Source organism: Anastrepha obliqua, chromosome 1, assembly GCF_027943255.1.
Source record: "Anastrepha obliqua isolate idAnaObli1 chromosome 1, idAnaObli1_1.0, whole genome shotgun sequence".
Lineage (NCBI taxonomy): Eukaryota > Metazoa > Arthropoda > Insecta > Diptera > Tephritidae > Anastrepha > Anastrepha obliqua.
This window is the reverse complement of record NC_072892.1, coordinates 122,133,581-122,150,534: the sequence shown is the minus strand read 5'-3', so window position 1 is coordinate 122,150,534 and position 16,954 is coordinate 122,133,581.

The following is a 16,954-nucleotide window of genomic DNA, read 5'->3' as shown; positions in this document are numbered from 1 at the left end:
TGTTGAATTCAGGCTCGTCGGAGTACCACCTTCATCAAAAACTTACCCGAATATATTCAGAAAATTCAAAATACAAGTTTATTCCACAAAAGAGGTCTTATCGCCTTCAAAGTACTCCCCATCAACTGCAACGCACTTACGTCAGTGTGTGATCCACCTCTCGAAATGTTTCTAAAACTCTGGGTATGGGTATGTGAATAAGTTTCCGTCCTTTCTTAGCCAAAGTTACGAATGGCTGAAACAATTAAATAATACACGATATTATGTGAAGCATGTGCCATTGGAAGCTACAACTTTACTCGATCTGTGTGGCAGCATACGGATTCCTCTGACGAAAAATTCGAGTTCTTTTGACTACATACATTCATTGACCCCGTTTGCGATGTTCTCGTAAGAAGTGAGCCGCTCTCCAAGAAGGGCTGACTGCATTGATCGGAACAGATGGTAATCCGAAGGTGGAATGTCTGGGGAATACGGCGGGTGGGGCAAGATTTCCCAATTCAGTCCCTCTAAATATTTCTGGAGCATTTAGCAACGTGTGGCCTGACGTTGTCATGCAGCAAAATCATTTTGAAATGTCTACCGTCCCATTCCGACCGCTTTTCTCGGTCGATTCAAACGCATTAGCTGCAGTCGGTCGCCAGTGATGGTTTTAGATAGTTTAAGGAGCTCATAATAGATGACACTCTTCTGATCCCACCAGATGCACAACATAACCTTTGAAGCATAAATATTTTTTGTTCGCTATCGATGGCAGGTTCCAACTTTTTCGACGCATAGGGTTATCATAATAGATCCATTTTTAATCGCCAGTCACGATGCGATGGAGAAAAACTCTTCTCTTCTGCCGTTCAAGAAGCATCTCACACGTCACCAAATATCTCTCTCCTTCAATTGATGTGACACCCAGTTACCTGCTTTCTGGACCATTCCCATTGCGTGTAAACGTTTACCGATGCTTGATCTGTCAACATCCAACTCTTTAGACATATCATCAAGGGCGCGACATACGTCTTCATCCAATAATTGTTGTAGTTGAGTATCTTCGAATATTTTCGATGCCCTTTCGCGATCTTTATTAAAGCGTCGAAACCACTATTTTCAAGTTGTATTTGATGGAGCGTGATTACTCTAAGTATTGATCAATATACGACACATTTCAGCTGCACTTTTCTTTAAAAGGTAATAATGAAGCATGACTTACCGCAAATGCTGCTTTTTCGGGACGAACGTAGACATTTTTGACGTCAAATATAAAAATATCTTTTCGCTTCAAAGGAATGTCAACTACTGCGATCGAGACCGCACATATATACCTTCAAATCCCCAGTATATTACTAGGGCGAACACAAAAATAGTGTTCGCAGCGAGACCTCTTTTAAAAGAGCGGAAACTTATTCCTATACCCAATAGTTTTGGTACTGCCATCAGACTCGCCTGCGATTTTTCCAATACTTCCTCTCGACTGTTGAAACTCGTTCCCTGTAGTAGTTTTTTACTCGATCAAACAGAAAAAAGTCGGAGGGAGCCATATCAGGTGAATTCGCTGATTGCAGGATGGTATTTGTTTCATTCTTAATCAAAAAATGATGGCATTGTGCGACGGTGCGTTATCATGGTGCAAAATCCATGAGTTGTTTATCCACTAATCCATTCTTTATTGGCGAATTGCTTTACGTAAATGTTTCATAATGCCCAAATAATAAAATTCTTATTCACTGTCTGACCTTCTGGCGGAAATTCGTGGTGTTCAATATTGTTGTAATCTATGAAAACCGTGAGCATCGCTTTCTTTTTTGACTACAAATGACGTGATTTTTTTAGAATTCGTCCTTTTATCGAACAACTTTTCTTTAACTTTCTTGATGTTTTCCGTAGTTTTCGATATCGCTGGCCTGCCAGACACTACGTTCGTCATCCTCGATGGACTCACAATCTCTTCTGAAGCATTTATGCCGCTCGTAAGCTATTGTTTTCTTCAGAGTTTCATTTTCAAAATAGTTTCAAAACAGTTTCATAAAATTTTTTAGGGTTTTCACGTCATTGAATCCATTTTTATTGCAAATTTTAGACCTTTGTGATCAAGGTGGTATATGACCGTGTTTCAAAAGTATGAGGCCTTGCAAACATGATCTTTGCATGACCTTTAATCGGCATCCTCGGTTTTTTTCCTTAGAACCTCTATAGAACTGTAAAGTATTTCGTGACAAGCCCGAACAGAATACGAGTACTGTCGAGCTTTCTTCTAAAACTTAGTGGAAAAGACATTCGATTGATGGTCGATATTATTACAGGACACAACCCATGGGATCAGCATATGATCACCTGATCACCTGAGGACCTGATTTGCCTGTCTTACTTTCCTCCTTGACTATCTACCCTTTTACTTTCCAGAGCATTGAATACAATGGGCTTTTTAGCCAGAGTGTTTTAGAACTTACCATTCTCTCGGTGCTTCTTGGTTCGCCATCATTTCAAATTTCAGTTTCAGATCGTTATGTCTCATTAGATTTATAGAAAAATTAATGTTAAAATTTTTTATTGGAACAAACTGCCACAAAAATTAAACAAATTTTCCTAGTAAATGAAATATGTTAGGTTTTATTAATTTTAATAAGCAGTCCTCAATTTGATTACTTCTATTTTAGGTTTATTATTAAGGGAACTGGGTTGGGACGAGGTGCCGTGATGAGTAGACGGCACGAAAAACTATGAGTTCAGTCATTTACGCATTCATTCAACTGGAAAATGTTATATTATTTCCTAACGTCAAGTGATGAAATTCTAGTCTTTATATGACTAGTTCATTTTTATCGTTCAATATTTTTCCCGCTGGGTGTATCCGTACGCTCATTTATGTATGTATATAAAATGCAACAGTTGCATCATAATGACGATGGTTCTTCAATAATGCTTTGTGTCTGTCAACACTTCAATACACAAATTGAACAATTAAAAATTAGCATCAGACATAAACGTAGAGACGGATACTCTTAATTTGGAACAATAGAATCCGTGAACAATAGAATTCCATCGAAAGCAGCAACAAAGCTGATTTTAACATTTTCTATTTACTATACAAAAAAATATTATTCTGAGACTGTATGACCTCAATATCTATTTTTTCCCGCTTAGAGAAATCACAGAGGGTTCGCAAAATTTGGGCCATAAACCCTATTTGGTATAGGATGATAAGATTTCAACAGGCAACGTTATGTTGAAACAAACGTTTCTAGTCGGTAAATGGCTTTTCGATAAGAAGCCGCCACATAGACTTATCGGATGAAATAAAAAAATAAACCAATATAAAAACAAGTAAGCCCAATATATGTAAAGAAACTGAAATGAGTTGAAAAAATTTGTCAATATAAGAAATGTTTCATGTTAAAATCAATTTAAAATCCAATTCAAATTTACAAGAAGAAAATACACGAAAAATCAAAAGAAATTTAATTTCATAAAAGGAATATTAAGCCGTCGATTTAAAATTAAGATAATTAACTCAATCCAAAAAATAATAGCAGTCGCCGTAGCCGAACGGGTTGGTGCGTGACTACCATTTAGAATTCACAGAGAGAACGTAGGTTCGAATTTCGGTGAAACGCCAAAATGAAGGAAACGTTTTTTCTAATAGCGGTCGCCCCTCGACAGGCAATGGCAAACCTCCGAAGTGTATTTCTGCCATGAAAATTCTCCTCAAAAAAAAATATACATAAAGTGTTTTCGAATAGCAGGATCAAAATAGGATTGCGCTATCGAGAGATGATTAACGATTTTTTATGGCCGGAATTGGATGGCATTGATCTGGGCAATGTTTATTTTCAACAAGACGGTGCTAGGTGCCACACAAGCACCGAAACCATTGATCTTTTACGGGAAAAGTTTCCGGACCGTGTTATCGCTCGAAGAGGTAATCACAATTGGCCATCGAGATCTTGCGATTTAACACCTTATGACTTTTTTCTTTGGAGCCACGTGAAAGAGAAGGTATACGCCAACAGCCCAGGGTCGATTCAACACCTCAAAGAATGAATTCGTGAGGTTATCGGGGGCATAGGTTAGCCACTTTGCAATTCGGTTATGGAAAATTTCATGAAAAGGATATTGTCCTGCAAGTGTGGTCGTGGTGGTCATTTGACTGATGTTATTTTCCACTATTAACGGCATACCTTCCTCTCTATAATGAAATAAACATCCGATCATTTATATTAAAAAATAGCATTTTCTGTGAATATCAAAATAACACCTCTTATTGGTCCTTATATATCTACAGTTCGAAGTCGGCTTGAAACTGTAGGCGTCTCCATTTGTGGAACAACATCAAGGCGTACACCAAAAATAGGAGGAGGAGCTATCGTAATAGCGGCACAGACGATTACAGGTTTCCGTCAAAATACAGTTTGATCTCACAGACGGTGGAATATCCCGGCGTTTTGTATATTTTCATCCCGGCATTTTAATTAAAGTTAAAAAAAGAAAGAAACGTTACGTTGAAAGAAAGAAATTTTCGCTGCAAGAGAGGATAGTTGTTTGGAGGGAATAAACTTGCAAAATAGATTTAAACTTTAAATTTTAAAGCTACTGGGGAACTTAAAAGGTAGTTCATATAAGAGAACGACGCTTACATTGTATGAGAACATCTCAACGCAAAAAACCCCTCTTCAGCCAATATTTAAGGCGTTTGCCGTACGTAAGCAACGATGATAGATTACCAGGTTTAATCTTCATCGCGAAAAACGAAATTAAGCAAGCAAAACTCGGCAGCGAAATTCTGACCGCCCATTTCACACGAATTCACACACTCGTCCAATCAGTCGTTGTTCAGAGGGCAACGAAGTAATATGGACAAAGGCTGTGTTGATTTTTTTTATAGCGAGAGATAATCATCTGATTCCTTCAGAATTAACCGTCCAGAGGTGTAGAGGTTCTGTACATCGTACTAACGTTAGAAAGTCGGTTTGACTGTGTTATAATATTTATTTTATTCACATTAAAGTAATCGCCATGGTAAGCAATAGCCATACTCCAACGCGTTTTTCAATCTTTGAAACAATTCTCACAAATCGATTTTGGAACTTTTTTTCGCCTGAAGCGTTAAATCTTTTATTTACTCTTTGGACTGGTAGAAGTTTGCAGTGAGAGTGAGCTGGCTCAAGCACTGCAGCAATTCGAGCGAGTCACAAAACTTGGTTATTGTCTCCGGGATACTCACACGTCGTTCTTCGACTACGATTTATTCATCATGTTTAATGGTTTCGTCAGTTACAAAGATGGCTGCGCGAGCGGATCAAGGCAAATAATCGCTTTAATCTCTTTTTATCACTCGCATGATTGTCTTTTCGGTATTGTCTAGTCGCACTTATGATATTTTGCTAGCAACACAAAATTGCAGCGAAATTTACAGAATACACTAAACAATGACTTGTTTAGGAAGCTATTACGCATGCACCAAAAGTGTAATAGACAATGCCCGTCAGTAAGTCATAACAATTATAGCGAGTAAATAGTGCGCAATGTACGTCATTGCTGCATATATATACAGTGGCTGTCATAAGTAGGTGAACAAACCAATTTGATGTACTCGAATCAATATTTTTCAAGCTTTATCCAGGGGTAGAGAAAAGAATTACTGATTCTGAGAATACGGAAAGTGTTTCAATCATAACAATAAGAACTGAAAATATTAAAAATCATTACTAGTCACTGGTAAAAGTTAAGAGAATGACTGAGAAAAGTAAAGAGTAATACGCCATAATTAAGGGGTCCCGGTGGTGTAGAGCTCGAAAATTTATGGTACTTTCACGAATTTTTTTACAAAAAAAATGTACGACGATATTTGAATTTTTATGCCTTTTATTTAACTTCTTTTCTATACAAAAAAAAAAATGGCGCTGAAGTTGACCCTCCCGAAATATTGGACCTGGTCGGTGTTGTCCACTTTGGCTCTTCTACAATATTTATCTGAAACAGAAAAACAAAAAAAAATTATTAATCAGTATAACTGTAGCTATGTCCCGTTACTAGAATAAAAAAAAATTGACAAAATGGCGCGGTTTTGAATTTAACACTCTAAAAATCGGGTTTTTAATCGAAAAAATACGAAATAATTGAGGTAATGATTCTATTACGGGCGATAGCCATTGATGCTGTGAACAACATATTAAAATTTCAGACGATTCCTTTTTTTTTTTTTTGACAACACCAGGCCGAAAAAAGTAGTTTCAAGATAAACGAGTTTAAAGTTTGAGCTACAGGAGCGTGCGGACCGCTCTCTACCTAGTTTATGGGTTGTAGAACCTATACTATTGGGAATTTCCGCATGAAAATTTCACAGTATATTCCTAAGATACTATATTTTGGAAATATCAAAAAAACAAAAAATCGAGTTTTTGAAATTTCTAGACCACCAGGTCCCCTTAAGTAAATATTTCAGTTATTGCCCGCAATACCGCCGAGTTACAAAAACTTTTGCTGGCCATGTTGGTAGTTTAAGTATATACATATCTACCTTGAAGAAGTAGGCCAAAATCCAAAAATAAGTCTTTAATTTCAACCAAATTGCGTGAGTCTATCTCATTATTTGCCATTCCCATATATTTTCGATGGGTGAAAAATCTGAGCTTGCAGATGGCTCCTTCAAAGTACTGATATTTTCTTAACCTTTGGCTCTGCTAATTGGTGCATTGACTTCTTGCAGAATAAAAATCTCTCTAAGTAGTAGATATTTACCCAGCATATGCGCATACATACTACTTTATAAGTCCGTAGATCTGGCTGTCCCTAAATGCACTTCATGCGAATCATGGACTCGCCCAGAGTATTTCTTTCTAAAAACTTTCAGAGGTTCCTTATTACTTAACCTTTATTTAAAAAAAATTTATCAAATTATAAAATAATTGAATATATATTGTACTTACAATAATTATGGATTATCTGCCTTTTTATTTCTTATGCGGGCACCTTTAAATTATCCGAATGCACTCCATTTTCACCCATTATACACGTGATTACTTTTAATAATATAATTTCAAATTATCAACGTTACGCGCCTTTTGTCTTTGAATTATTTAAAGCACATAAAACAATAAATAAAAGCGATGTAAGATGTCGAATTTTCATCTTGTGTCGGCCATCTTGAGCTACAAATCAATGATGTCCTCATGGAAAACTACCTTTTATTTCGGAGCAAACAGAGGCTGATCTGTATGTGGCTGCAGCGACAGCAAAGCTGCGCTCATGACCTTAGACAGCCCTCCAACCACATCAAGCGTAGTTGAGTCCTGTAGATCCAGGCTGAACTATGTTGGTAGGCATAATATCCCGATGATAACATGGGTCCCAGGACACGTGGGTATCGCGGGTAACGAGACCTCTGAGAGAGGATGGGCTCTGAGATCAACTTCTTTGGCCCCGACCCATTATGTTACTTCTTTCTGCAGCCATCAAAGCCTCGGTTAGCAAACTGAATACTTCAGCCCACAAGTGAGCTTGGCAGGCTGAGAGAGGCTGCAGATGGACAAAACTGTTGTTACCTGCCATGTCCGACCGACTAACGCAGAAGCTGCCTACAGTCTAGCTGGATGGACTGATGACTTTCTATGGGCACAGCACATGGAAAAGGTAGGATCCCTGCCCATCATGTGGAGAGGAGGATGAGACGGCGGACGAATTTCTGCGCTTCTGCCCGCCTTCGCTCGAATAAGGCTTGAGGTCTTTGGCACTGCTGTGTTAAGAAGCGACCACTTTGGCTCCTTGGCACCACAAGATCTACTCAGATTTCTAGGAGGTCGGGTATATTTAGGGAAAACTAAAAAGGGAATCCGAGTGCAGTACAAGGGACTTAAAGTTGCCTGAGTGCTGTACTTGCTAGACTGTCTTGAAAAAAAAAGTAAAGAAAAAGTACTCAAAAGCATAGAAATAAAAACTTTTGCTAAAAAAGTTAGCACGCAATACAATTTTGCCCAATCTGCTTTGTTTTGACTATCGCATCTCTCAATTCTTCTTTCATTCAATTTGAATATTTGTTCATAAGACGAAACTGAGTAGCTTCTTTAGAAACTCTATATGTAAAGTCTCCTGATGTAGTTTCTGACGACGCATTAAATGAGGACCTCGTCTTTGATAGCCTATACGAAGATGCCTTTGAGTACATTGCCAGATAAAAAATACGAAAATTGACTGACTGTTCGTGCACTGAGCCTACATTTACTTAGGTTGACACTTTATATTTATCTTGGTGGATTGGTTACACCAAGTTCCTGGGCAAAATTAAAATATTAGAATCAGCGTTGAACCAGTTCAACGTCAGTGAGCTTTACGGTGGATTATCGTTTTTACAAAAGTTGTTTACGTTAAGTGAAAACGTGAGTTTCTGTCACGATCATCATAAATTTCTAGGATTCCGGTGTGGAACGCAGAAGTTTGCGTGATGATACTAAACGTTTTTTTTTTTAAATGACGAAATAAAAGCGGGCTTTTCTTGCTTTTCCTATACTCAAGTTGTTTAATTTTTTTATTTATTGTATTACTTTAGTGCCGGTTTAGAAGTGGAATTAGGGCATAACAACTCATTTCCGTATAAATTAGTAAATGGATTAACAAAAGGCTTCTGAGAATGGGAAAAAGATCTTTATTTTTTAGGAAACTTTTAGTTTAAGATATACCACTGGTTGTCAAAACTTTTGTGAATCGCAGAAGATATGCAGAAATTGTTAAAAAGAGTTAAGTTGAACACTCTAATTTCTGTATGGTTTTGGTTATCCAATTGTGGCAACTCCACTGGAATGGTTTAGTTAAAAATACAAATAATTGAGTACCATTCTTAAAATAACATAAAGCTATTATATGGTTTACATTGACCTTTTTTTAATTTTTTATTGTAGTGACTTTTCAGTAAGAAGATAAACTTATTCCCTTTTTACCTTACTTCCAAATTGCATCAATGGATTAAGTAGGCTCCGAAATCAGTAGGCAACTTTTACACAACTTTTTATTATTGAATCAAGTTTAAAACAGAGCCACGCTAGGTTTGTTGACTTATTTTTGGCAGCTACTGTATATAACACAATCGATAAATGGCTAATAAGTTGCCGTTACAATTTGAATGTTCGCTGTTTGCTATTTTGTGTTTGATTTGAGTACAACAAATGCATGCTTTTACAATAGACCACTTAGTAGTGTTAGTATGCAAGCACCATTAAGAACTCTGTCTGCACTATTCTTATAATTGCGTAGATTCCATTGCATAATAACTATTTGTGTGCCCATTTCTAATAGAGCCTCAGCGTGAACGTACATTTAACTGAATCATAATAAAGTTGACATTCAAAGTGGTCGGTCGTCTTCAACTGGTGAGGTGAGATCTCTGATCTATGCTCTTAGCGCGAGTGGTTATTATTCAACTAAAGGATCCTTAAATATTAACAGACGTTTAGAAAAAAAGTAGTGACAATTAGCAAACTAAACAAAAAAAAAACAAAAAACAATCGAAAAGGGAATTAAAAAAGATAGTAAAAAATAAAATATTTAGGATATTCACAGTTTCATTTTAAAGTTAATATGTGGTAAATTAAAAAACAACCTCGATTGAAATGTGCATTTTATGAAATTCTTAGTTATAAATTTGGCACACGCTCTTGCTAATTTGTAGCCGCTGCAGTCGTCATAGCCGAATCGGTTGGTGCGTGATTACCATTCGGGAGTACATAGGTTTGAATCTCCGTGCATGAAACACGAAAAGGATAGAAAAAGTTGTAATACCCGTCGTCCCTCGGCAGGCAATGGCAAGCCCACACCACAAATGGCAGGATAAGCTCGGCCAAACACCCAAAAAGGGCTGTAAACGGCAGTTATTTATTTGTTTATGCCTGCTGCTGTTTCCATTTTTGAACGAAACACAAAATCAGCTGTTTGGTGTTGCCGTGATAATTTAAGCCAAGTGGTAAATTTGATTTCATGCAAAGCAAAAACAAACAATGATATACAAAGTTAAGTCCAAAATAAACAAGACTGAGCCGAAATAGAAACGACAGGAGCTTTGTTCTGATAACTTTGAGTTTATTTATTCAAATTGCCTCTGCCCTCGATACACTGTTTTGCGCGATCTAAAGAAAGAGTGTTTAAGGTCATTGCCCGGAATGTCCTTCACGATGTCGGTACAATCCTTTTGGAAGGCCTCTACGGACGCAAAACGTTTTCTTTCATGTCCAAATGCAATTTTCTGTAGGGAGCCATATCATCCGAATACGGTGAGTGATTGATGGATAAAATGCTATTTTGCGATGCAACAAACGCTTCAAAACGCCAAGATAGAAAACTGCATTGATGGTTTGGCCCGTTGGCGAGAACTCCTTGTGGACCATTCTCTTGGAATCGTAAAAACAAATGAGCATCGACTTGATTTCGGCACTTTGGCGCTTAGTTTCAAGTTCATGTTGGAAACACCGCGTTTCATCACCAGTTACAATGTTGTAAAGGAAGTTCTCGTATTTTCTCACCTCTTTAATGAGGTCCTTCGAATGTTGAATTCTGAGTAATTTTTGATCCTCAGTTAACTTGTTCGGAATGAAACGTGCAGAACCTTTCGTAGGCCCAAATGATCAGTTAAAGTGAGATAAATCGTTGTTTTGGAGATCCTCAACTCCGATTCCATAAATTTCAACGTTGATTTCGGTTCATTTTTGCTAAATTTACGACAATTTCGATGGAGTTTTCGGTGATTACTGATTTTGGGCGGCCCGTATGTTCATTGTCATTTATGTCCTCACAACAATCTCTAAAACGTGTAAAGCACTCATGAACTCGGGCTCGAGATAGACAACCATAGCCATACACTTTTTTCATCAATTCAAATGTTTCGGTAAACGTTTTACCGATTTTAAAACAAAATTTGATATTAGCTCTTTGTTCCAAACTCATTTTGTGCCGATGACACAAACATACTGAAACTTTAGACGCAATAACTTCGCTTCCACTAAACCGAATGTCACCAAGCTTTCACTTGAAGTCAGCTAGGAATGTAACTTCCAACGCACTAACTCATTAAAAAGATAACGCTATCAAAAACAGTCTTGTTTATTTTGGACTTCACCTTGTAAGATAGCAAAATTTTGTTTGTCAATTGATGGTAAGCTTAGCAACTTGGTACAAGCAGCCAGATTCCAGGATTCGCAATCGTCAAAGCCCCAAAATTCTAAACGGAAAATACATGGTGGCGCCAAAATTGATCATCCAATTTTGTTTTTAAGTAACTTTTTTACTAAATGAAAAATGTTTTTGAATGATGGAAATCTTTACTTTAACCTTCTCACACTCCTTTTTGTCTGTTTGCTCACTGCAGCTGTCTAGTTCACAAGTGTCAAATAAGATTGACGTATGACGCCAAATGAAAAAATTATAAATTTTCCAATAGAGTGATTAATTTTGCACCGCCTTGTATTATCCGAACGTAAGGCGATTTTTCGATAGTACAATTCTGTTTTTTAAGCCAAATACCTCCACAGTAAATTCTAGTATTATATTATCTTTACATTTATGGCACACAGGGAGTGGCTTAAGATCCACAGGGAGTAGTCCATACGGTTTGAGGCTGCATGTTGATCTCGCCATCAGGTGCTCTTAGACTTCACAGATTCTACGTCGCGTAATGCGCTGGTGCGACTAGCAACAAGCAACATCACAAACAGGGAGTGAAAAACAGCCTCACTATTGAAGCCTGGGGAACCCGCCGATCGAAGGTAGCTCGGTAATGGAATCCGGTTATGAAATAGATGGCTTGTGTTTTTTGCTTTTTCACTGCGAGGAATCTCCACCTTTCCCCCACTAAATCCAAGACGACCCTCTTTACCTCCTGGACGAAAGAGGTCAAACTACAGCTCAAGGGGAAAGTCGACAATACGCTAACATTGACCGCAATCAACCCCAAAATATTGGGTGTAACCTTTGATAGTTTGCTTTTCTTCCATGTGCATACAACCGCAATCGCCACTAAGGTCCAAAACCGCAACAAGGTCTTCAAATCGCTTGTCGGTAGAACTTGGGCGACTTTTAAGGCGATTGAGCTGGATTATGAATTATGCTGCGCTCATCTGGTTGCCTGGCACTAGTGATACGTAGTGAACAAAGTTCCAGACATTTCAAAATACTACAATCAGGACACCTACGGGATGCGTCCTGATACCTGCTTGAAACACCTTCCCAATGAGGCTTCCATGCTCCCGGTTAAGTAGTTCAGCAAAATGCTCGGTAAGAATCACCCCTGCAGGCATTTGCTAGAGCCTAAGCCACCTCCCAGGCATGTTAGGAGGCATCTGGAGTTCAACAACCAGCTGTTAACATGTAAAAAAATGGGCCAGGCACAATTTATCCGTGCACTTGTGCAAAAACAATAATTATATCAATAAGTTAATCAATTATATATGGTAATGGGTCGGTCCTAGGTCCGGAGAATACGGTGGATGCTGAAGGACCTCCCATTCGAGCTCTTGGAGTGCGGCTTTGATGACTTGTGCAACATGAGGCCTGGCGTTGTCGTGAAGGAGTATGGTTTGACCATGTTGATCAGGTCTTTTCAGTCGAATAACCTCATTTACGTGGTGTAGATGGGCAATGTAGAGCTCCTTGTTGACCGTGGCATTCTTTTCGAGCATTTTTCAGTGAACCATGTCCTTCCACTCCTACCAAACACATATCATGATCTCCTTGGATGAAAATCCGGCTTGACTCTCGGCTTTGGCGTATCTTCTGGAGCCCCACACTCCTTTCTATGCTTCATATTGATGTATAGTCACCATTTCTCATCTCCCGTGACGATCATACGCGTGTCGCTCGATGGCAGGCGGGATGCTGAGAAGCAATTTGAAGGCGACTTTCTTTGTTGTTTTCGTTGAGCTCGTGAGGAACCTAGGCTCTCAATTTTTCGGAAAATCCCATTGAATGAAGGTGGTTGAGAATCGTTTTATGATCGTCGATCATTTTTTACGCCAATTCACGACTTGAGACGCTCTTTATCGAATTCATCGACGTCAAAGTTGCCATTTTCGAACTTTGCAAACCATTCCCCCGCTATAGACTCGACCCCTATGACACCTTCTCCATATGCGTCGCAAATATCCCGTTCTGCTTCGGCTGCTTTTTGACCTCGATGAAAAGCAAAGAAGAGCATTTCTACGACTCAAACTAATAAAAAATTAAATAATTCAAAAATACAATTAACATAGTTTTGTAGAACAGAAAGAGTTATATCCTTTGCGAAACAGCAAACAAATCGTTGTAAATAAAAGAAAATATAAAAACGCTATCAACTTATTCTCCAACCCAATAGTTACATACTATATATACCCTCGACGAAAGCGAGCAGCGCAAGTGGAAGAAGGTTATGTTGTCGCTTCCGTTACAGTGGAGTAAATACTTATTTATCGAACATGTTATCGATTACATCTCCGATGGCCAATTACCTATATAGGCGTATGTAAGAATATGCAATTTTAAACATCAAGGGTACTATGCAGGCGTTTGCGGGCATCATATCAAACACCCGAGTTTTTGAGTTTCTTATGGCAATTTTGGGACTGAATTCAAGAAGCTTATAAAGTGGAAAAGCGTAAGCAAAGCTCATTTTTCCATTTTGTTTTTAAAACTTGTAAAACTTTATGATTTTTCTTATTATAGATTGTGGTAGTCCGACCAGCTTCAAAAACAAGACGAATAAAATGAAATCGCGAAAGAAAATTCAAAAAACGAAAATGTAAAGCGTTTTCAATAGAGTCTACAAATAATTATAAAATATTGAGAAATGCAAGTAAAAATTCTGAATTTCATAAAATAGTTAAAAGTCCGTTGGATAAAACTTATAAACACATCGATTGGAAGCAAACACTATTTATAACGCGCTAGAGGAAACTTCGCCAGGAAACTTCCCGGTTATACGGAGCTCAATAGAGCGGCATAACTTCCTTCTCTTTCTCCACGATGTTTTGCATTTAAGCCTACCAGAAAAAACGTCTTAGGCATACTAGTACACCAAATAGACGATCCCGTATTCTGCTCGAGGAACTACAATGCATCCATCCGGATAATGGGTAGCTGTAGCAGTTCACAAGATAAGAAGTGCTCGTTCAACGACAGACAGTTCTACGTAACCGGAACGACCTGGATTTATATCCGGCAAAGGACTGTTACTTCAGCAGCATTCCCGTATATGTGTGGATAATATTAATGCTGGTACAACAACAACAGTGTGCTCAGTACTATAGTTTAGTGACTTATGCCATCTCTAGCATGCGACCATTATCACCACGACCGATAAACCCGTTGACTTTGTTTAAACTTCAACAATTTTTCATTCAACACTCAATCTCTGCTGCGCTTATTCCAGCTGATTCCAGATGGTTGGCGGTAATCCGCCATAATTTCGTAACTAAAGCAGTTTTTATAAAAAATGATGATTACCACTTAGAGGATCTCAATTTGGATATTCGACATCTGCTTAAGAAACATAAGCGGAAATAACGAAATGGATGAAGTGCTTGAAGACTTGCAATGCCACCTTTAGTGCGAGCAAGCTCATGTCCACGGTTAGATTTGGTCCACATTCGATGATTGTGCTTCGTCAGACGCAAATGCGTGAGATTTCAGACCAAAATTTAGATAAGGCCAAATGTGTTACCAGAAGACTGTACAACCCACGAAGCATCAGTGCGGAACTATACCGAGCTGATCCATTTCTAAATTTCGAGGCTTCGTCATCCACCATAAGAAATTTAATTGATCTTCTACTTTGATGATGTAATGACACCAATGGCTATTAAATCCTTGTCGACCCGGTTTTCAGAAGGGACGAAGAGGTCAAACACCAACTGAAGTTACAAGTCGATTACACCAATCCTGACTGTCATGCTAATAAATATTACCTTCGATAATTAGCTCTCCATGCATGTACGGGAAATGCTGCTGGAGTGGCAGTCCTAGGCCGGATATAAATCCGGGTCGTTCCGATCATGTAAAACCGACTGTCATGGGAAAGTTAATTAAATTAAAATTAAAATTAATTAAGTTAATTAGCTCTCTTTTACGGCGTTAATAACTGTTATAACCACTAAACTCCAAAATCGCACTAAGGTCCAAAGTCGATAGTGGTTAGCTTATGGAACAAAGGCAAATAACTTTTGTTGGGGAAATTCAAAGCGACCTGCCCGCAGGAATACGACGGGATGCCTTCTGACGCCACCTGAAAGTGAGACGTGTATGCTCGCTGTTAAGGAGCATAATACCACGCTCAGAAAGAGGTTTATTCTGGGATGCTAACGCAGTAGCTCCAATTCCTAAAACTCTCCGACAAGATCCGAATACAAACGAGCTCGAAAAAGACTGCAGTGATGAAGATGATAGTTTAAATAACTGACAGATGTATCAACCAAAAAAATAATGATATTATTGGCGCGTACATTGTTCTTGAGTTTTTTAACTGAGGTCCTTTTCCAATTTGTGGTGTGTGTCTCGATGATATTCCACAAACAGTAGGTTGCGAACTCGACTTTTACCGGATGGTAGTCACGCACAAACCCACGGCAAAACTCGGATTCGAACCCAAATGTAGGCATGAACCACCAGGTTCGAATCTCCGTGTATGAAGCAGAAAAATTATAGAAAAAGATGATTCTAATAGCGGTCGCCTCTCAGCAAGCAATGTCAAACCTGCCATGGAAAAACTCCTCATAAAAACCCATCTGCCGTTCGGGGTCGGCTTACTAATGTAGGCCCCTCTATTTGTGGAAAAACATCAAGCAATAAATGGGAGGAGGAGCTTGGCCAGACACCTAACAAAAGTGTACGCGCCTATTATTTATTTATTTTAAATCCAGAAGTTGCCTAAAGATTGCAAATATTGTAAAAGATAAAGTGAATAGGTAATATGAGCACAAGTAAATGTACATACTTACATATGTATAGGGTTATTCAATAGGTGCGCTCCGATAGTGAGGGCGAACGACGCAATATTTTTTATTTTTCGCTTGTCATTTGTAAACTTCATTAGTATACATTTCATCATGGAACGCTACACACTTGAGCAACGATTGCAAATCGTGCAAATTTTTTATGAAAATAATCGTTCTGTTGCTGCTACTTTAAGAGCATTACGGCCATTTTACGGTCTATTTAACATGCCGTCCCGTTTTGGGGTTATGTGAAGTCATTAGTCTACAGTAACAAGCCGGCGACAATTTGTGAGCTCAGAGCCAATATTGAACGCGAAATTGCTGGAATTTCGGCCGATTTATGCAAAAGAGTGATCGAAAATTGGGTTCAACGATTGGACTTCGTAAAACGTGCACGCGGTGGTCATGCAAAAGAAATCGAATTTCATACTTAAATGTATATGTTCAAACTCGATAATAAAAAAAAAAATGTGTTAAAAAAGTCAAACCGTTTGTGTTTTATTCAAAAAAGTTCAAAAGTTGAAGCGCTCTTACTGAAAAACCCTATAGCTCCTAAAAAATTCACTGTACTACTCCTCGTAATCGAATGGTTTTTAATTTTCTAGTCCGCTTTTCCGCGTTAAACTGCACTTTTGTAAGAAGCATTCCGCACTTGACTTTTTCCATTATAAGAAGATATAAAACAACAACATGCTTTAATAAAGCTATTTTTCAAAAGCTATAGGGTGTCCGTAATCTTTGTCGTCATACGCACTAAATGAAAATCGTTGTTGGCGTTATTAGAAAAATCCCCCACTAAATCACAAATGTATTTGTAGATCTCCTTTAATACGCTTGTATATACTTCCCCATTGTCATGTCAGTACTCTTTGCTGTTATTGTTTTTATTTCTTTACGCATTGCTGTTGTTGGTGGCGATATTTTACTATACATAGGATATTGTGTGTACATATGTACATATATACAGACGTGCGTGTACGAATAAACGCAAGTGCATAGAGAAAATTTGTAACGTTGTC